General features: G+C 43.3%; 1 protein-coding gene across 1 annotated transcript in view; it reads right to left on the bottom strand.

Annotated features, from left to right (window-relative positions):
- LOC139763232 (uncharacterized) overlaps window positions 1–22,304 on the bottom strand; it is a 110,898-nt gene extending 88,594 nt beyond the window's left edge. The window contains 1 exon segment of the mRNA XM_071689114.1: window positions 22,189–22,304. The gene's annotated coding sequence lies outside the window, so the exon portion shown is untranslated.
- Window positions 22,305–23,708: the final 1,404 nt, after the last annotated feature.

The following is a 23,708-nucleotide window of genomic DNA, read 5'->3' as shown; positions in this document are numbered from 1 at the left end:
TCACTACGGTACAAATGGGTAATCACATACACACACGCGGGAACACAAGGGCGCCTGTCGCAACCACCTTCGTCTCCATGCGTGGTGAGACGCGTGGAGGGGCCGCAAGGTTTCCCCTGGTACTAAGGTCACACTCACTTGCAACTTTCCTTAGCCTCGAGAGCTGGTGACGTCAGTACTCTGGTGTAAGGCCGCGCATCCACAGCTTTCTATATCTATCTATAATTACCCCAGTGGCTAACTCCCGCGGAGGGAGGAGTCCTGGTGGCTGTTACCCAGGGCCTTCCTCTGGGGCTCCTGCAGCTCTAGCCTGCGCCACTTCCAGCTGAAGGGGAATGTAAGCCCCTTTGAAGAGAGAAATCTTTTTCAAGAGACTGTACTCACAGTGGTATAGCCTCGCCAAAGGTGTAAACTCGAGCAGGCAGAGTCCGGTAACATATATATATATTCATATATATTCTCTCCCCACCTCAACAACACTGTGCACTTGGGATCTAAAAACAAACCATCAACACGTGTCTGACCCTTAACATTTCCCGCCAATGTCAAGCAATGTAAACAATAAGGCAATGATGGGGCGTTATTTTCACCCCAAGACGATGAGCTGTTTACCTGGCTACCCTCCCGAGAACCACTCTCATCCACTGGACTTAAAAAAAAAAAATAACATTTGGGTAGAGCGATATCCAAGCGATATCAAGTCTCCTGGGGTTTGCAAGAGGTTATGTTTTTAGGATGTAGTTCAATATGATTTTACTGATCAATGGATAGAATAAAAAAAGAGGGGGGTGGGGAGGTATCCTGGGGTTTATGACTTGTTTTGGGATGAAATCAAACTACTTAACTGATCGTCAGATGACGGCAGTACAAACCAAATACTGACGCACGTCGGTATAATAACAATTATCATTTGTGACCGTTCCTGGCATCACACACAACGTAGAGATTGCAGACTGCACATTCGAAGTGGCTGTAAACATCAGCACGATATATATATATATATATATATATATATATATATATATATATATATATATATATATATATATATATATATATATATATATAAAACATTCCACATTAAAACTACTCGGGAGAGGTTTTTCATTTATTACTACGTCTCCACAACCACTTAAACCAACAAACACGAGATAGATTCATCCAAAACGAACGAAAGAGGTGCCGTTCGTCCCACAACTTAAGGTACGAACGAAAATAAAAAATAACATGACGCAAATCTCGAGAGTGAACACAGCAAGCCGCACGGGAAGATAAACATGGCCCCTAGAGCTGTAGTTAGCGCCTGTCTGCTCAAAACTCCAGTCGGCAACTCAGCGACGATGGGCCAAGGTAACTCATATTTGTCCTACAAACACAGCCACGCTGCACCAGGCATGCTATTCAATATTTACTTGCCATATTCCCGCACACCACCGACTACACCTCCCCGCCAAACGTTTCAAGTCCGATGTTTACCCACACTAATGGAATGCACGTGCGTCACCGCGGATCACATGCGACTCTCAAAACATCCTAGGAAACCCATTGCCCGGGCTTATAGGCTCCTTCCTTTGAATATGGCCTCCCCGTAACGATGCTATAACCGCATCACCCAAGGCGTTGTTGGTCAGCTACCAGTTTTTGCCTCCCTCCATCCCCACCAACCAATTCTTCTCGCATGATTATTTTTTCCCACCTCAATGCGACCGGTAAACATGAGCAAGGGTTAAGTTATCTCCGGGGCAGACACACGTCCTAACTCGGTTTCGTGTTCATCGAAGATGTTTGTTTACATTCTTGGTGGCAGCAGCAGCCAGTGGCTTTTTTTTTTTTTTTTCAAGTATCTGTAAAGAAATCGTAAGGTCATATTTACGTACGTTACTGCTTGGATGCTTGCTTCTTTTATTTTTTTTTTCTTACGCTCGAAATGTTATTCCTACAAAGACATTTTCGCGACTGTCGCCAAGACATAACAGTCTTGCACAAAAGCTTTTACGTCTCCATGTGAATGGTTCGTTAAATATACACACACACGTCTTCGAAGTACCCGGCGATTACAGAGAGAGAGAGAGAGAGAGAGAGAGAGAGAGAGAGAGAGAGAGAGAGAGAGAGAGAGAGAGAGAGAGAGAGAGAATTAACCCAGTGAGTTCGAGTGTGGGTGTGTGTGTGTGTGTTCATTGTCCCCTGCGGCCTGTGTAGGGGGTCGGAGAGGATAAACAAACTGAACTCTTGAGATGTTTTTCACATAATAAACGCACAACACCTGGTGATGGGGTGAGGGAAAACGCCAAAGTCTCTAGTTATCCCAAACCCACTAGATAAATAAAAAAAAAAAAAAATCAGATAATCACCAATTAACGAATCACTGCACATCGACCTAAACAACACACCGAAAGCCAAAGCCTGTAATTTGCGTCATCTCATAAAACCCACAACGGCGATGAATATCTTTACTACATCAAACACCTGATCATAATAAACTTTACTTCAAACACTGACGTCATGACACCTTGCGGGTTACTGCACAATCATTACCTGTCACAGTTGGCCCTACCACACACGCGCGCACACGCACGCACACACACACACACACACACACACACACACACACACACACAAACCGGCCAAGTGATGAAGGACTCGTCCAAATACCATAATAGCCTCTCCTGGCAGGGAAGTCATATTAAGACATGAATCAAAAGACGGAGGAACTACGTGCCAAAACTGTGTTACGAATGATGTTCACCTTCCACTGAAACTGACGAATTACGGCTCTAATTTACATCCATTTATGCAGATAGGTTCCGAAAAAAAATCATCAAAAATACGAAAGTACAAATATCTATTTAATTCAATACGTATGTTTATTATATTCTTATTCAGATACATACACCGGTTACTTACTCGTTTATCTATTCATTCCTAGCATAGACTTCCCAAAGCAAGGGCACTTTGCAAATCTAAACGACAAAAGAATTATATGTTAGTCCCACATAAGATACTTTAGTAAACACTCCATAATGTACGCCATTCAAACACGTCATTCACAAACAGAACTACCTACTGTCCCAACTCTGGCATCAACACTGGTGGTAGCACACTTTTTTAATCACACGTCTTCACTGACAGACCGAGTTCAGTGACCGTCGCTGTAACCATCATTTGTACGTCAAGTCTGGGAATGATGATCCAACTTTTGAGACACCCCACCCAACCCCACCTCACATGTACGCACACTGCCACCCGGGATTCTACGAAGACAAGACTCAGATTTTCTGGCGCACTTTCGCACGTAAAAACAACCCTAATTTGCATCCCACGTCTTATACTGTTATTTAGGACGGGTAAGAAATTATTCAAATGCTTCTTGGTCTTCTGAAGTGGTTCCAAGAACAAAAAATACACAAATACTCTCTCTCTCTCTCTCTCTCTCTCTCTCTCTCTCTCTCTCTCTCTCTCTCTCTCTCACTACCCTTACCTTACATCAAAATCTCGTCCTACAGACTAATACACAAATACTTATCTCCCATATATATATATATATATATATATATATATATATATATATATATATATATATAATCACTTGCTACCGAAGACAGAAGCCGAAACACTAACAGGAGCCAAATGGTTACACATAAAAAATAAAAAAACCTGACATCCCTCATTTGTCACGTACGATATGACTATTCAAGAAATGTTTGCCTCTCACTCGTTCAGCTGCTAGAAAAGTGTGAATTGTTTAAAAACACCGAACTTCCTGTAAGAGACATTATCCAACATTAATTCAATAACGATAACATATTCAAAACGCTTATTATCATGAACATACACTGCAACCGATAATCGCTTAGACAGTTGTTTTATATCCTCTTTAAAGACGTAAGTTCACAGATTTCTGACCATACTCTTCCCCATTTAACCCCACCTATATATCTATTCAGGGCCCAATTACACAGGGAACTACGAGCAGGAACGATATACCAAGCCAATCAAAGCAGACACTTCGATATGTTGGGACCACTGAAACACGGGCGCCGGGGAGGAGACCTGTGGTGGGGCGTCATCAGTATTCAGCCCATGTCCCACACTCTTATGTTATTTCGGCTCAGAGAATGCAACTAAGGCTCCCCTCCAGTCAACTCGCACCAGATGACGGCTACACAACAGCTCATAACACAGCCACCACAATAAGATCCCACCGACCCACTCATTGCCTATCCTTACTTACGCAATTAACACCAAATCTTAATGATAGCAATAAAGAAACTATGCAATCCTTAATAATAATAATAATAATAATAATAATAATAATAATAATAATAATAATAATAATGCCTTCGCCAAATCCTCCCTCTGTATCTCTTCTAGACACACAGTACCATTCACATTCTCCTCACAAATCACACCATCTCTGAACACTTCCTTTTTCGTCGTGTCCTCCACCTAGGTCAAGTCAGAAGCCAGCACAATCACCACACGCACGACAAGCCGTCCTCAACAACTACAAGGGTTGTGATTCACATTACGTCCAATCAACGCCTAACATTATAATACTGGGCTTCGGTGGCGATGTTTTAAAAGAGGTAGTCAAAACACCTAAATATTACCATTAATTGCAAGATGTTTGCTGACCATTTAATCCAAAATGTTATCACAGCGAACGTAAGTAATTCTATTTCTTGAGAAAGACTTCCACCCGGTCGACGAACGAGACTCAGCGTCGTAAATAAAAACAAGACTTCAGCATAGTTCTTATCATGTTCTGGATCAATATACACCTCTGACCTGGTAACAAGTACACGCCTGCCCATACACGGTTTAAATTCTGCTGGCCCCTGTGTGCAGTGTAGAGCCATAACCCATGGCGCCTACCCTACCGGTTCCTTATGCTAATATGAAGGAACTACGATAAAAAAAGAAGGGCCGGTTGCAAGTAGCTTATTGTTCTGCCACCACCGTTCGCTCTCATTCCACTCTACCTACCCCTAGGGCCGCCACCCAAAGACAGAACACACATAACCTCAAAATCCTTCACAAGAAAACTTAAAGAAATAAAATTAATCAAAAATCATACATCTGCACATTAGACAAAAAAATCAAATCAATGACTAAAAATCATAAATCAGGCACGCACATATTTAACTATGTCAGGGACGTCATTGTGCGTAAAAAAAAAAAAAAAGGAGCAATATTTGTCTCCTCACATGACGTTTGCTCGCATCGTATCACAAGGGGTGATCATCATTAGTATACAGTGACCAAGACCAAAAAACAAGCAGGCCGGAAATGTGCGCTAGGATAATGATATACGACACCTCTCATCATCAACACACTGATATCAAGAGGATATTAATAACAGCCACTGTGAAAGTACTACCTCACTTCCCTACTATTTACGGGTTCTTCACCAGCAATGGGGCATGCAAGGCTATTATTTACTAGCCATTTCACTAGCATTAAGGCTGGCGGGGCGTGTACTTACTGCTGGTCCGCTAACATTCAGGTAGTCTACTCTCAATTGGGACTGCTAGGCTACTGTGATACGCTACTATGTAGCCCAGCTTTACAATAGCAGCTTACTAAGTGCTTACTAAGCACTTGTTCCGACAGCATACTGTACAAGCTTGGCTAGTAAGTTATAGATATTCCTTGCTTTCCTGGAGGCCCCGTAGCGTTTGTATAAACGGACATCTAGTTTAATTTGTATTCTCCTAACTTGCTAGTGAAGTATCAACGCTCTTGTGCAAACCTCATTTTGGTATATATATATATATATATATATATATATATATATATATATATATATATATATAGATAGATAGATAGATAGATAGATAGATAGAGAGAGAGAGAGAGAGAGAGAGAGAGAGAGAGAGAGAGAGAGAGAGAGAGAGAGAGAGAGAACGTTATCACTCAAGCATCAACCTACGTCCTACACTGAATTCCTACCATGTCAGCAACTCGCTCTTGATCTTAGTATGCCAGCGTACTACTACAGAAGAAAAAAAAAAAAGTCATTATGCAGTTATTCTAATAACCCAACAAACTATTTTTTTTTTCTTCAAAACCACTTTTGGTTTTACGACCATGTCGCCAACATCCACAATACGGAGAAGGATTCCGACCTGGCCTTTTCTGAAAACTCGACTATTGCGAGAGTGACATGTATCAAGGCCCTTGCAGCAGTAGCGTCAGCTAGGGCAATTCTACCACGGACCCTGATTGGCCAACGGGCCCCTCAGGTCTGCAGCAAGACCCAAAACGGACTATCGCAACATCGCTGCCATTGGAGATCCGAACGCTACGACGCAACAAATCCTAGCCCAGTCCACCGGGACAATCTGGCTTCCGATATTCGCAAGCCAGATTGAGTCGATACTCGCTGCAATCCTTATACAAAACCGGTAACATATTAAGGTGCCTTTAAACCGAACTTTCATTCCAAAATCATATCTAGGAAAGTCTAGGAAACACACACACACACGCACAATATATATATATATATATATATATATATATATATATATATATATATATATATATATATATATGGTAGTCAGCGGGAGGGGTTTTCATACGAGTTTTATGACGTTAAGAATGGACGGCGGGTAAGCACTGGATGTGGGTGTGTGATACACCTGAGAGAATTATTGAGGCTATATTACAGTCTGAGGTTGTAGATGGGATTCGATAAAGCTGAGCCTCTGTTACGTACGTGCTGAGAAGTCAACTTCGACAAGACTATCATCATCGTCATTTGAAGCCTTCTGGCTTCAAATGGGTCCAACACTTCCCTGCCCCAGCGTGTGGAGTGCAGCTTCGTAGCTGAAGAGAGCCACACAGACAATGCACCAGTGAGCCACCAGGAAATGTGAACAGTGAATTGGCACAGCCTCGCCTCAAGAGCCCGCCTACCCGGCAGCCGGTGCGTCGCCTGATATGAAATTCTTGTCTCCTCATATTTCACTCTCACTGGACAACCATGGGTTAGTTTTTCATCTAATTTTTCTACGTAAATGACTGGAAATTGTCCGTTTTAATTCTACGCATATCCCAGCGGTTGTATGAAAGGCATTTAAAGTTCTTTAAATAACGAAATACCCGTGTGTTTTCCCTTTTAAAAACGCAATTAACCAGAGCAAGAGTTATTTATCACTAGATAAAAAAAAAATTACTGACAATTCACATAAAATGAAATTCAAAACGAAGGAACTGTATCCTTTTTATAAACATCAAATTTGTGAGACACAGTTCAGCTGTACCATACAAATACGTGCTGTTCTTATTAACATATTCCAATGATGCTTAAGCCTTATACTATCCACTGCTTCACTTAAGAGGACATACGAACTTGTTAATGACTATAGCGTTCACTGTGGGATCATAAAGTTGCCCTGGTTTCTCTAATTACCAACACGAGACCAGGCTCCATGCAAACTACCATCGTGCAAAAACTGTGTCGAATAGGGACAAGAAAAACTATATAATAACCAAAAAATAAGACCAACATATCATTATCATTCTTTTCTGGGAAATTAACGACTGCAGGAGAGAAACATTATACGTATTTAGGTCCGCGATTACTGTAACTTATTGTGACTCTGTAAACACCAATTGCAATAATATAATTGTAAAACTAACCCATACAATATTTCTTGCCCAAGAAACCTTCTTAATAAATAAGTATAATTTCTTGATAACTCGTGCCAAGCACAAACTTAACATTAAAAACACACACACGCTAAGAACTCGATCCTTGCCAGCAACTTCGTGAGACACGTAGTTCTCCATCCCTTGCTAGACCCTCGGCCATCCACAACACTACCCCTGGTAATCGCAGACGTCGTGATCCCACAAGACGTTGGACGTCTCATTACCAGATGTCACAAGGGGACCAGCCGTGACGTCTGTCAAAACCACAGACTTGGGGATATGTTCGGTCACAATGCGCGGCCATATTTGGCGCGCACATCTGGCATCCGTTGCGCGCCCCTCCGTGTGACAACACACAATGTTGTTTATCATATTCCAAAAGGGGCTTAAACCAACCAGAACCTAATCGATACAGCGGGGTTCTCAAAAGACACTAACCAGTGCCGGGCGTATGGATGTCGACTTAACGACTACTTCAAACAATGTTCCATCCATTTTCCTTCTTGACGTGACCACAAATATAAAAAACTGATTACTATATAGTTACGCTACATTGATACAATCTGAAGCTTTCACATATATAGCAGTGACAGAACAAGCACCCACTTTATCAACCCTATTTTATCAATAAAACACAACAGATGCCTTTATCTAAAAAAAAATCCAGCGAGAACGTATATCGTAAACAAATAAATACTTATTCACTTAATTACCCCAAAACACCTGTGCCAGAGGTTTCGACAACTCTACACTCAGTAGCAGGGACAGGTAGACTCCCTTGAAACGCGAAGTTCTTTGGCGAAACTGTAATAAATTCGTCAACTGACGATGATACAGCCTCGCTAAATCTGCAACATCAAGCAGGCGGAGTCTGGTAACACGAATACATGAATGTACATCCCAATACATAAAAAAAAAAAAAATCGTTAAACACATATGTCCACACCAAGCACAAATGTACTAAATACTGGCTCAAACAGGCAACAAGAACAGTAACATATGAGTAATCTATTATCCACTGCGGACAACACGAGTGACCAACGCGAGGGGCGAGTGTGTATGTGTGTGGGTGGGTGTGTTTGGAGGGGGACGATGAGATCATAACGCTTTAAAACCGCATGACGACCACTCGCGACACATTACGATAGCCGTGTTATTACGTGGAAAAAAAGAACATAAAGGATTCCCCCTCTCGCTCTGAGCTGGCTTGAGTCGCCTCACGCGGGCTGCCAATGATGACATGTACCAAGTCTTGCAACATCAAAACACGAGCTCAAAAGGAGAGGTGGAAGGGGAAGTACTCCAGCTCCGAGCCGACAGAAACCACTTGAAACCCACCAACCACAACTTGCCACTTAAGGTGTGTGTGTGTGTGTGTGTGTGTGTGTGTGTGTGTGTGTGAGTGTGTGTGTGTGTGTGTGTGTGTGTGTCTAGACGACACTGACTCCTGTACTTCGAGTCAACACAGCCTTACAACAAGCCTGCGCAGCCCTAACACCCCACGGATCGCTCTCCGGCACCCTGCAGTATTTCACGCCAAACACGACCCCTACTTGAGATGTGTCAGATGAATGAGAGAGAGAGAGAGAGAGAGAGAGAGAGAGAGAGAGAGAGAGAGAGAGAGAGAGAGAGAGAGAGAGAGAGACAGAGAGAGAGACAGACAGAGAGAGAGCCAGCAACCCGCGCACAGCGCTCGCATGACGCAGGAAACATTTCCTGTAATGGGGCGAAACAAAGGCACCTCTATAGGGTGAAATCATCGGGTTTGAGTTACAACAATGAGCCATTTCCTCCACAGGTGTTGAGTGCCACTTGACTGGGCAAGAAACACTCTCCAGAGTGTGCCACGACTAGGGTGCCACAACCATAAACTACATAGGGAAACACTGTCCGAGGACCAAGATACGAAAGGCATCCAATAGCATCAACGTAACGCTACGACAGGAGACCACCACTTACACTATGTAGTAAATGGCAGAAATCATTTAAGTGTCATTCATCCTCCCAAAAGCAAGTATAACAAAGCTGCAACCCATGTCCAATTACAATGGGGCACTCAGAACAATCACCGGCTGCCTAGCAACCAAGGAACACTCAGCATCCACACAATGAAACAAAGATCTATCGGTATGATTTCACGTCAACATGCCTGGCACTCAATTCCTAGCAACATCAATACACCCTTCTCATCCAGACCACTTCACACTTAAATCTTCAGCAACGAAATAGAAATGAAGATGCTTATAACTCTATCACACTTCAGCAACCCATACTAACATATATCTCTACCCCCCCCTCACGAACACGGACACTTGAGAAAACAAACGCCCTCCCAACTTAAAGTCTTGAACGCCACCCAACCAAACATACACCAGTCTGAAATCACCCTCCCCTGACATACACGAGTTACACTTTCTCGTCTCCGGTTTGGACACCTACCTATTCATCATTACTCGAGGCCCTTCATGCCCACGAAGCAACTCCTACAACGACGACACGAAACACTTGATGTTCACAACTGCCCAGTACTCTCCCTTACAAAGAGACACAACATCATGACATATGGTCCCGCCCGGAGGACGTGGCCGGCTTCCTGAGCGCTGCGGGAGCCCCCGATAGAAGCGACTGGGGCTCCGCCTGCAGGAGAGAAGTCGCCTTCGGTGTGTCTGCAACGTCGTCAGTGCACGAACGCAAGTCTCGTCAATATTGACCGACCGCTTACTTCAAAGGAGTTCATTATTCCTCAGCTCCGCCGTTAAGGACTGCCTTCAAGATGTGCGGTGTAACCTCCTGCTTGAGGTTACACCGCGAGTGAAAACGTCACCTTGGCATGAAATCTAACCACACCCAAGATTAAATCCTCCTCCACAAACCCCATTAGATATAACGGTAATTATTTGGAGAACCTTTTCCGGTCCTCTTCACCGACCGAGATGTTGATACCAATCGCTCGCTCTGATATGCACCAAATCCCTAATAATTGGATACACGAGGGAATTTACGATCCTTTCCAAACCCTGGTAAAATCAAACTGCTTTGGGAAGGTTGCTATCGAAAGTGGGGCAATCTAACTAACCTTTGTGCCCCTGAATATGCATTCTGTATCTTAAGGACTATACAAGTAAACATAAGCTATTTCCGATATGTAAGACGACGTTCGATTTGAACGTAACAACCTGCAGGTCATTAGAGCATTCTAAAAGCCAATGCGTCATGCGATAACTGCATAGCAGTCGAAAACACAATGGGATAGGCCTCTGTGACGCCTTGTTCCCTTAATTACACCACTGAGCCTTGGAACTCTTTACCATGACTTCCGTAAGAGCGACTGACGACTACTTTCCATTTACATTTCCATCTACTTTCCACTTACATTTCCATCTGATCCAAAATATCTTGTTTTTCACATTCCTACCTTTCCTAGCCATCTTCGGTATTTCTTTCCAAGTAAAAATAAGGAAAAAAAACATATATATATATATATAATATATATATATATATATATATATATATATATATATATATATATATAACCTGACTAGGAAGGTGGAGACATTAATTGTACGAATATGGAAAGCGACGGAGGAGCAATGTCGCTCATGGCGGTGGTGGGTGGGGAAGCGACGGAAGACTTGAAGTAGGGAAGAGTAGGGGAAGCGACGGAGGACCTAAAGTAGGGAAGAGTAGAGTGGGGAGGTGGGTGACTGACTGTAAGGACCATCGACAGCGTCTAATACCCCAATCTCGACCTCGCACAACGGGTGTGGGTTCCCCCCCCCCTATAATCACTCCCCTTCGACATAATGGCCGTTATCTTTCGTTATCCATTACACGCGTTATGGGCAAATTACCGCCCCCGTCACCCACAGCCGCTGGTGTAGGGGGCGCGCGCGAGCTGCACGTTATCATCTTTGCCTCCCTCCCCCCAGTTACCTGTAATTATCACGCCACAACCATCATGCGTTGTGATATAAGAGTCGCGGATCCAGCGCCCCCGGAACCGCGACGTGATAACCAGGTGGCCTCCGAGGCAATACCTTTCGTATATGGCGTTAATCTCAACCACCTTAACTACCCTGTGGTGGCGCGACTCAACCACTCAAAAAGCCTCGAGAGTCTTCGGCGCAAGCGCACTCGTTCTCCAGGGGAAAAAAAATAAAATAAAGTAAAATATTGAATGAAATAAAAATAACAGGGCGAGTTTTTTTTTTTGTCCTAGGCTTTCGGCCCAGGACGATACGTAGTCAAACTAAGAATTTCATTTTTTTTTTTCACGTTCAAGGAGATTTAAGTCAAGGACTTAAACGTCCTCACTCTGGGAAGGCCTTTAAGTGATTCATGGAAGAGATCTAAACAGATAAATAAAGGATACAAAGGAGGAAATAGTATTCTGAGTGTTTGGGGGAGGAAGATTTTTTTTCCTTTTAAAAACGTTGAGTTCCGAAGTTTAGCAGGTGTAAGGAAAGAGACAGACATCACACCGGCCCATCCATACGTTGCGTACATCCACGCGGTAACCACGCGACGCAAGCACTTGCCTTAGTGTCACAAAGTCTACTGACTAATGGCAGTCCTGGAGAGGAGGAACTGGAGAATAATATCTTATAAAAGACACAACTGATGCATCAGGTTACAATGCTCCAAACGAGTACAATATCAAATCGGGACACTCAAGTTTCCAATTCATTCCCCCAAGGTTAGATTTCTCCCTGTGCAAGATGTGTTAATCTGATGATCATGTGACAGTGACCATCGAGGCCCAACTCCCCCCACTGCTTAAAATGAAGGAACTACTTTACCAATACTACTCTCGTTTACACTACAACATAACAGGTTGTCCACTACAACCCGAACATGCCCCCAAAACCATAACCAACTTCAGGTATGGCAGCTAACCCAACCTAAGCACTTGTGAGGGTAAGTACCTACGAAGATATTCTGCCAAAGGAGAGAGCTACCTCGTTGTCCTAGCCGTTGGAATATCTTCAGTTGACGAAGAACGGATCGTGTGGTCACGTGTGGAACGGACGGACTCTTTACCTGTGGACTGAGAGCCAACACCCCCGTATGTGGATGAGGCAGAGGAAAGACACCAACCTGGGCCAAAGGAGTGAAACATAAAAGCCACTGAAGTGGAGCCCGTCACTAAACCCTCCCATTACCCAGCTGGGTAAGTACCAGTAATACAGTACACCTCCCTGAGAGGCATGAGGCAGCGCTTGCGTACCTTTGACACGAGAGCGTGAAATCAAAATACAAGATGTGTGTGTGTGTGTGTGTGTGTGTGTGTGTGTGTGTGTGTTAGAACCCTACAACCATGACAAACGACCATGCCCTTCAGTGTCCCATCTCCATCTGTGGGCACAAGTAAATCCTTCACCAGCGTGTTAATGAGAGTTCAAGGCTTCTTACATCATACAAAAGCACAATTCATTATCAAGATAATGATCGACGCGTCTTTAGAGAGATTGCTGGGTGGCGAGCGCTTTGCCACGCACCCGAAAAACTTCCTTTACGATACTGCTGTAGCGGCGGAGTAATTAGGAGCAAGGTGAGTGATTGGGCGGGTTGTAATGCCCAGGCGAAGAGCGGCGAGTGGCAGAAGGGAGGGGGTAGCGGTGGTGTGGCCGAGTTCGGTGGGGTGGAAGTTTTAACGGGTGGTGGTGGTTGAGGGGGATGGATGGATGGTAGTTGAGATGAGGGAGGGAAGGAGAGAGGTAGATGACAGCAGTGATAGGTATAGTGGTGGGGGAAGGGGGGTAGGTACAAAAAGATGGGTGATAGGTGGTGATGGTGCTACAGATGGTTGGTTAGTGGTAAAGATGGTTGAGCGGTATGGTTGCTGGGGGTGTGGGTAGTGGCAGATATGGGTGATGGGCCTGGAGACGTGGGTATTAATAGCAGGACCTGGAAGAGGGTAGGGTGGGGAGGGAAGGTGATGACTTAATTACAGGCGGGGATAATGATGATTCTTAATGGTGGTTACAGGACTCATGGCACTAATTACAGGACTTAGGATAATAACGAGACGGTAAGGGTAGGTAGGATGGTTTTAAGGGGCCGACAAACGAGTGGTAGTTAGGGCTGGATACGGGGGAGGAATGGTGGTACTGGTTAAGGCAGGTCAGTGGACATTAATGCAAGATAAAGGTGGTAACAAGAACTCAATAAGGAGAGTTTAAGTATTTTATAAGTATTGGTGGTTCTGTTAGTAGTTAGGACACAATTTATAGCGGGGTAAACGAGCAGGGTGGGTTCACTACAGACAGACTGGGGGTGTGGTGGTTAGTACTATCTTCAAAGTTAATTGGTCAGCAAATGGTGGTTGGATAGCAGCGCAAGTTAATTGGCGGGTGATTTGAGTACCTTGATATGAGAGTAATGATACGGGGCGTTCAGAATGCAGAGGATAAGGGAGACGAAGAGAAATTAAGATTGGGGGATCAAGAGGGTTTTTTTTTTTTTCTCAGGGTGCTGAACTGGTGGACATGCGAGCTCAGCGGATAGAAAAGTATCTGGGCTGGAGCCTAGCCAAGCCTAACCTAGCCACCCACATCACTGCTGGCACGCCCTACACATCGCCTACCCACCGACCTTGGAGGGGGATGTGAGCAGTACCCACAGATTGACGCATCTCGGCTCCTATGAACGAACACAAAACAAAACAAAGAAATCCTCGTCTCCCATTTCTTAAAGCGTTTAATCCCTCCGATACAAAGGCACAACTCTACATAATCCAAAGGGAAAAGGCAAGTCTACAAAAGGAATTATAAAATCATCACACGATTGAAAAAAAAGGGCAACAAAAAATGATCCACAAAAAACAACACCAGAGTTTCGAGGCGGCTGCCGCAACGGCTTGAGTCGAGGGCGTTTATAATCTCTTTAGGGACAACTGGGATTAATTAGTAGTTGGCCGCGATTACTTAAACGACCGGCACGAGGAGAGGCTCGTTAATCCTCCTCCACTGCCGGGAACACGAGGTCACACGGCCATGACCCGCGATCATAAAAATGCTTCATACAAATTGTTGCACTTCGCCGCCTCTTCCACTACGTACCCAATTACAGTTTGCCAGACTTTCCTCCCTCGTTTGCTACACTTAACCTTTAAAACATGTATCCATTCTTCTCGGATACAAAACAATTTGCTGTATTCATCTGAAAGTCGCTCGTCATTATATGGGGGGTATTTTCATAATTCATTCAGACAATCTCATTCATTTCAGGTTATAAAGTCTAAAATACAATCTCAAAAACCTTCAAGACACTGATTACTAATATCTTCACTATCAAATTCCTCCTCGTCCTAAATTCTCAATGCAAACATCCATGATAACATCTTGTCTATCTCAACGGAATTCCTTCTCACCATTCCTCTATTTTACTTCTTGGATTCTCCTATACCATTAAGCAGGTATTCACCCTCTCTTCCTTTGATCTCCTCTACACACAGTCCTCACACGGGGCACCCACACACCGTCTTCATCCCCAGGTGTAATTTTGGTGACCTCCGAAACTGAGCCATTATTTCCGGTCTTCCTTTTTAACTGCATGACTCACTTGGAATCCTGTGTCTTCTCCATGCCACAAATGCACACTTCTCCCTACCACTTCTAGTACATCTTGTACTCTCACACCAAAACCCTACCTTGCAGGCTTGCAGCTACTTCCTCTCGCCATCCCACATCATCTGTATCCCGTCCATCCTACCAATAAACATAATAAACTTCAGGTATTACTCCAACACCTCTCACATACAACCTCGTCACGGACCATCACGTTTCTGGCATCTCCAACATAATCCCCAACACCACTCCCTCCTCGGACCGCTCCCTATGAAATCGCCTTCCCTCCTTTGTGTCTTAATATATTTAATCCTCTCCCTCCCACAGCTTCCACGGGCCTATCTCCTTCCTTCTTTCCTTGGGGTCACCACAGGGTTAAAATCCCCCCCCCCCCAACAACAACAACCAGACTTAATCCTTCGCTTTCTGATCCTCCAACTGATGAGAAGTTCAAACCAACTTCCGATGTTTACAGACACTTTACTGATGAAAATAAAAATGGACTATAAAGAGGTCTGTTGATGCTTGTGCACCTGGGAGCGAGAGTAATGAGGAAGAGAGGCGAGGGTTTGGGGAGGATACAAGAGAATGCGTCAAAATAAACTGGAAAATGTGGATCATCATTATTTTCCGACGACAAAAAAGCAAAACAAATCACCATAAAGAATAATGACTGACGTTATTTGTGTTTCCTCACGTAAAAGCACGTCTCCAGGCATTTATCAGTTATCAATTTGCTTCAATACTGTCTCTAACTGAGCTCTCCATTTTCTAACAGCTTCTGTTACCTAGAATAACGGTCTGCTGCTGTTTTAATTCTTCTAAGACGTCCAATACCTGGCATCTAAACTAAGAGTTATAACTCATCTGAATCTCCCTGGACTCTCTATGGCACAATAAAATGTAAATATATCCCTTCGTAAGACATAGCCTCTCACGTCATTCTACTTCTTCTTACGGAACAGTTTTATCCCAGAGAGAGAGAGAGAGAGAGAGAGAGAGAGACTCTACCTAGTAAACGCCGCTGAGCCAAGTGTCCCATAAAACCGCAACTGAGGTTTGCGATAAGGATCCGAACACGTTGTTCCAAAAATTCCCGCAGTTCGTAATGACTCGGGAAGAGGCGAGCAAGGAGGCCGTTAAGGTAGAGAGGGACAGGTTCCCCAGCTTCGTTAAATACCAGTCTGGTCACTGTGTAGAGGAGCGTAATTGTTCCCGTTAACTACAAATGGAGATTGGGAGGTGGGGGTGTGGCACTAGGGGGGAATGGTATTGGAGATGGCTGATGCGAATCATGGTCGAACTTACAGTTAACTGGTCTAGGTCAACAAAGATACCCCTGATGATGGCTATGAAGGCGGTCATCAAGACACACAGTAATGATGATAGGCAACGATGATTTCTGCCTTCTTCGATATGTAATGGGAAAGGGACGGGATATAATTCATCAGACTGTAATTATGGAAGAGTGCAACCATTACAGGAGCGTGCGATTCCTGTGTACAACACTGGTGGTGTGTGTGTGGGGCTGGTGAGACTGTTGTGTGGTGGCTGTGGTGGTGGTGGTGGTGGTGGCGGCGGTGGTTTAAATGCCCGGTGAGGATGCTAGTTACGGCTGGGTAAAACTAGCATTAGGACGTAACTTAGTGTTCCACCATATAGGGCTGGAGCGTGTATGGCCACCAACACCCACAATCACTACAGACGAAGCAACCACTGGCCTGCGAGGCTTCTGGACGTGACTCGAGTCCAAAAGGTACAACAACAGGGGTTTGGTTTATGATCGACTTAACAGATTCATCAACGGTTTCAGTGGTATCTGTGGATCTCAGGAGAGAAAGATCAACAACTTGGGTTTACAAGATAAGCAACAAAAGTATACTTGAAAACTTACGTTAAACTCTACGACCAATCCTCTTCCTCCTTTCCTTATCTCTTTCTCAACAAACCGAAAAACTCTTCGACAAAGCTTTTCAAATCAATCGACTCCCAAAGCCTTTTCCTACAATCAGCAATCGAGAGATACTTTCATGGTTTTATCTCCAGCTATTATCACCACTACTTGAAAAAAAAAAAGTCTTCAACACAGAAAGCCGTCAGCTTTGCCCAAAAATCTCAAATCAATCATGATAAAGTTTCACTATAAATCCCATCAAGGTACTAGTTGGTTCGTCACTTCATGACATCTTTATAGTCACCTGAGATGCTCCATCAAAATGTCTCGCTACAGACAAGACTCAAAATCCATCCGTGTGCATAATTAAAGAGAATTACAGCCACAAGACTCCGGTACTTATAGAAACCTTAGAAAATCTACCATCCTCAAATACGAGTGTATTTCAATAACCCAAAACTGAAAGTCTGAGGATGTCATCAAAACCACACGTTATTCCTCCTCCCATGGCGCCCGGAGTACGAGAGAGGTTGAGCCGTTCATGACACTGTCTTGTCCCCGGGATCCGATGGGCTCTCAATCACTGGGTCTCCATGGTTACCTGCCCCGCCCCGCTAGCCTTCAAAGGCCCACTCCCAGCCCGGCCCAGCTCCCCTGCCAGCCCTCACAGGCCCACTCTACTTCCCGTAAACACCGTTGTACCGCTCTCATCTCATACCCAAACATTCCCTTCAGGTCTATACGAGACTGGTCCATCGCACAAATATTCCTACATGAATATCGTCCCAACGATCTTCTCTCCACAAATATGTAGTCTTTCAGCACATCCGCAACCATCAGGAATTCTTCCTTCGTCCCCACCTTCACAGAATCATGGCATCTTTTCCAAAGCGCAACGTTCTAACACTACTGTTACCAGACTCATTTGCAAACATCGCGTTTGCATATCAACTATTTTCCACAACATCCTATCCACTAAATTACCACGGTAATATAATATGTTGCAAACGCTTCGCATCACGTGTTCTCTCTCTCTCTCTCTCTCTCTCTCTCTCTCTCTCTCTCTCTCTCTCTCTCTCTCTCTCTCTCTCTCCCCAAGTACTTGGCGTTACCCTTGCCTTCCAGACAAAACCTCGTCAACGGTACTCATGAGGTACTTTCTCTCCAACATGAACTCGCAAACTCACCGTAGTGGAACTGAACCATTCCTTTGACACTAATGAGAGAGAGAGAGAGAGAGAGAGAGAGAGAGAGAGAGAGAGAGAGAGAGAGAGAGAGAGAGAGAGGGGGGGGGGGGAGAAGCGTGTGGACATCAACAGCGAAAAACCTTTCAGACTACCGTCCCTCACCAATCGATTTCTATAAAGAGAAGGATCAAGTCTAATGCATTATAGAGAACTCCCAACGGTTCCCTGTATGAATATCTGAGCATGTAAACGACAAAGAAATCACCCGCGTCCAACCGCACACGACCATCCACGGGGCAGACAGCTCTGTGCAGCAATAACGCGGGATAAAAAAAGGGTCATAAATTCCTTTCAAAAGACTTTATAGATCCAATAAACATCCTTGATCTAACTTCAAGACTACTATATCAACAGAGATATCAACGAGAGTTCCTTTAGAACTTTTAGAGTGGTGTTAAAAGCTTGACCAAAGAATTTTACTGAAAAACAAATCACGTGTACACACATTTGGGTGCAGCGAAATACCTCTGCCAGCAGGGGATGGTATGTATACACGCCTTCTGGTAACGTGTAAAGGTCTATGAATAGTACTTCATAGCCTTATAGGGTAATGCTATCCTCAAATCGCTAAAGAAATGCCGGTGCAATTCCTTACTTGAGAGAGAGAGAGAGAGAGAGAGAGAGAGAGAGAGAGAGAGAGAGAGAGAGAGAGAGAGAGAGAGAGGCCCCATGATAGCAACAGTACATCTACTCTATTATCTCCTGGACATTTCTCCTTCCGGCGATTACGGCCTCCCATCTCCGCGGTAGGTGACCTCCCTGACCCCTCCTTCGATCCCGCAACCACAAGCACGAGCTGAGGAACGACTTCTCCTTTAAGGAGGGGATACGATCTCGACGTGATATCGTCCCAACCCAGCCATTTTCCTTGCGACCACACCATCCATTTCCAGCCAACTTATGACCCGTCAACTATGTATTTCTACCCAGAGCACGAGAATCACAATGACTCTTAAAATGCTTCCTCTGGCATAAAATTACGAACGAAACTACATACCAAGGTCGAAGCAATTTAAGCAATACACCTAATCTTATTCATTTACTGAATATTCACCACGAAATACATTCCGATATCAAGGAGAGAGAGAGAGAGAGAGAGAGAGAGAGAGAGAGAGAGAGAGAGAGAGAGAGAGAGAGAGAGAGAATCAGTTCATTCAACAACCCCGAAGTTATCATTTCAATTAAGTATCGAAATGAAACGTCTGGCTTTCCTCACTGATACGAGATACTTCACCGCACGTCACATCCACGAAATCTCTTACCATAATGAGTACTTAAGAGAACAAAAGACCCACTGTACGATGGAGAAAGGAGGACTGTTCTGAGCCAGATATATTAATTCACTCGCTACGCTGCACAGGAGGTCGATACTGTCAACATATGACTTTTTCTTTTAAAGAACGAAGATATAGTCCGCTAATTGCCTTTCCACAGTCTACCCACTGTTTACACTGCAGATATATAATAATGCAAAACTTATTTCTTGAGATAAATTCCCTGTATACATTTGACCTACTTTACCGATCTACCGGAAAACTCGTGTGTGTGTGTGTGTGTGTGTGTGTGTGTGTGTGTGCGCGCAGTCGGCCTAAGGACATCTCCCTGCCCTTAGTAACACACTCTTCTTGCGTATTAATGAGGCCAGTTTGTTAAGCTACTGCGTACACAAGGGTAGGAGCGAGCAAGTCCTGTAATGCACATGCCCTTCATTCCTTGCTTTGTCATTCTGATCAGAGAACTACATGGCCTCGACACTATATCATCCCACATTATAAACACAAAGGAGATATTTATTTCAAGACATGAAGACGGATCTCAATGTCACAAGAATATATTTCAGCTATTCTAAGTTCACTTCTATCATGTCCTTTAAAAAGACAGTCTTATTCAGTGCCAACACCAGCCCAGAACCAACATGAGAATCTTCGCTAACCACCAGTAACCTATACTCAATATAATGTCAATATCTAACCACCAATAACCTATACTCAATATAATGTCAATAAAAATACCCTTATTAATCAACTACCTACCTAATGAAGGTGATTTGCAAACCCTGCCAATCACTGACCAAAACATCCTAACCTCACTGCAATAATAAGCGCCTTCTTACAGCAGCCAGGCACTTAAAGATGATTAAACTACCCACACAAAGCAAGCGATCTGGATCGTCCTCCTATAATGATGTACTGTATTCTCTGCATGCTCTTTAAACTGTCGCCACCTAACCCTCGACACGTACCCTTCACCCATGCAAATCAATGAAGTGCTTCTTCTTTGTGTACTTGGACAAATATCAAATAAAAATAGTATAAAATACACACCTTAATACTTCACGAAACTCTTCGTAACTTATCTACAAATCCTATTAGGTATCTCTACTACATCCATACATTCCAGTAACCTACGACACTGAAAGCATAAATTTGGTATTTTGCTGCTCCCGGGCACTTGGGTTAAAATCCTATGCTGTATAACACGAAAGTTCAAGCCGCTTCGGTTCATCAGCCGCACACCAATGTACACCAACGGCAAAACTAATTTCTTCCAACATTCCAGTGACACCGTGGCCCTAAAACTGACACAAAACTCTCTCTTGAAGGTCAACCTTGAGACGTGCCAGGGTCGAAAACATACAACCTCACCACCACCACAAAAGCCGCCACACAACCCTGCTTGAATTACCCCTCTTCACCACGCCTTAATTACACTACGTATCATCATTACATGGCGTGACATCACTCCTCGCTTCCTAATCCCGTATCATCTCACGGGAAATTTGGCCACAAACACCTCAAGTCCAGTGATTCGAACACCAATAGCCAATAACAATCATGCCCGTATTGCTCAACGAAAAACTGCCAATGTTACGTTTCGAATGATTTAATGTGACGTATTCACAGCTTGAAACTCCATCACTGCTACAACGCAGGCCTAAAATTTTTGGTTTGGTATTACACATATATGGTGATGAATGCTGTAATTTATCAAATGTTATTAAATTGTACAGTTATCCCCAATGCCTTTCACTAACGTCAATGATATTATAACTTGATAATAACTGTGCAATGTTATTAACTCGTGGATAGTCAATATTACTATTTAAGAGATTTCAGAGACTTACTATTCCAGTCCTAACCCCTGTGCCAGTCTCAATTAAAATAACAGCGTTCTTATCACTAGCATAGCTTAATATCTACCCGGTCTCAACACTTCACACTAACAAACGCTCAGGTAAAATATCTGAATGGGTTGAAAGTAAAGTCAGTTGCTGTTCGATGGCGTGCTAAACACAATAATCGTTCCAACCCACAATATTCATCAATACAATCTTAATACAAATTATATGGTGGAATCCACTCAACTTTTTTTTATATTTGGGTAACCGGGAGCTATCACAAATCATCTTGAAATACAGACACACCCACGTTACCTGAACTTATCTGTACAACGTACAAATTTGTATCAAAATCTTACTTGGTACCTGGAAAAAAATTGAATGTTCTAACTTAATAGATATACGATACATGGATACATTGTTACAAATGTAGTATTTTAAATTAGGAATAATATCAATATTTCTGTTTTTCTGCCTCCTCTACTTATAAAGAAATATCTTGTACGTGTTGAATACAAAAAGAACACATTTCTTGTAGTTCAACGTCTCAAGAGCTTTTTCCATGAAATTTAAACTTCTGTCATATAAAAAAAAAGATTTCCCTTTCAAATCACAGCTTACAATTCACACTGAGACGTTCACATCTCTATTTTCCAACTATTATCTGTCACAAATCACATTACTGAAGGGGGCAGAACGCCATACGGAAACACTCCTCACGAAGCGGGTCCCAGGAACCAAATTGAGCGCAGCGCGAGATAGGGTAAAGCGACAACCGCCTCTCACGGTGTCTTCCACAACACTGACTGTCAGGACCGAGGCGGGCCGGCGCCGGCGGGGCTGCTGCTGCTGTCGTCATTGGGATGCGAGGAAGCACCAGATGCGATTGGGCCTCTCCACCATCCTCCCATGCCATCCTGTTTCAACTTAAGCCTATACGTTTTATCGTTCATATACATTTGATATACATACATATACATTCTTTTCCTGATTAATACCTAGCGCCACGGGATGCGGGGAGGTTGAATACAATCCTCCCAACCCCATTATCTTCGCTTAAATCAATTTTTTTCCCTTCAATACGGTAAATTTGGAATGAGCAACGCTGCTGGCTTTCTAATCCATCTGTGGCACCGCCATCTTACCCCACAACCACATCTGTGACCTTATTGATAACTCATTCATCATAATACGCCATACATATTAGGTAATGTTGTCATATGTGAGGAAGACAGCTCTCAAATTCCTCCCATGCCCACCCCACCCCAGCGCCTCGCCTTCAACCCATCGGTTGAAAGACCTCAGATAATCATTCCATATTTGTCCTTTTTTTTTTTTCTTTATCTTCTTCCCAGTCATAACCGAATCACCACACCAATATTCTGGCTATGATCCATCTCATCCTAACGGTACATCTTACTTACACCCACTCGCTGACGTTTCCTGGTAATCATTTCTTAATTACATATATCAATTATCTTACTTGCCATTATTTTCTTCATGTTCTTGGCGTCGTGGCAAGTCCCGAACTAACTCATACGAAAAAGAACAAGCTAAAAATTATCAAAATACACACACACTGTATTCATGCACTATCAATAATTCGTATCTACATTATTAATAACTTGAAACAAAATTACCTCTATCATAAACTGGCATCATCATATATTGAAAGAGCCTCATACCCACTCAACATCCATGGCCCACTAGTGAGGCCCAAGGATAATCACTCTATTAATTACCTACCAACACCACTACATTCATTATCCACGTTACTGACACTGAAATCGCTACCTGCATGAGCCTGGAGCACGCGAGATGCTGTTATTTACAATACAGGGATCGTTCTACTCAGCGTAATTTAATACACAGCTCAAAAGCGTACCTCGAAACGAGTTGGAAATCAATATACGGTTTCTTCAGAATCAACGTATATGTAAGAGCACCTATGATAACACTGCATTTGACAACAAAATCGAATGAATCATGTTGGTTAATGATTCCATCCCAAGTCAATTTCAACAACCGCCGATAATCTACCTATACAACTTACCAAATTATGAAATATCCATATCTACAAGAAAATGCAGGATGCTGGGATTTTTCCAATACACTATAATCTCCGTAATTCTTGATTTTTTGTCTATATATATATATATATATATATATATATATATATATATATATATATATATATATATATATATATTGGAAAGGATCACAAT

This window comes from Panulirus ornatus, chromosome 46, assembly GCF_036320965.1.
Source record: "Panulirus ornatus isolate Po-2019 chromosome 46, ASM3632096v1, whole genome shotgun sequence".
Taxonomy (NCBI): Eukaryota; Metazoa; Arthropoda; class Malacostraca; order Decapoda; family Palinuridae; genus Panulirus; species Panulirus ornatus.
Note: the sequence above shows the minus strand (reverse complement) of the source record. Positions and strands in the feature narration are given on the sequence as shown.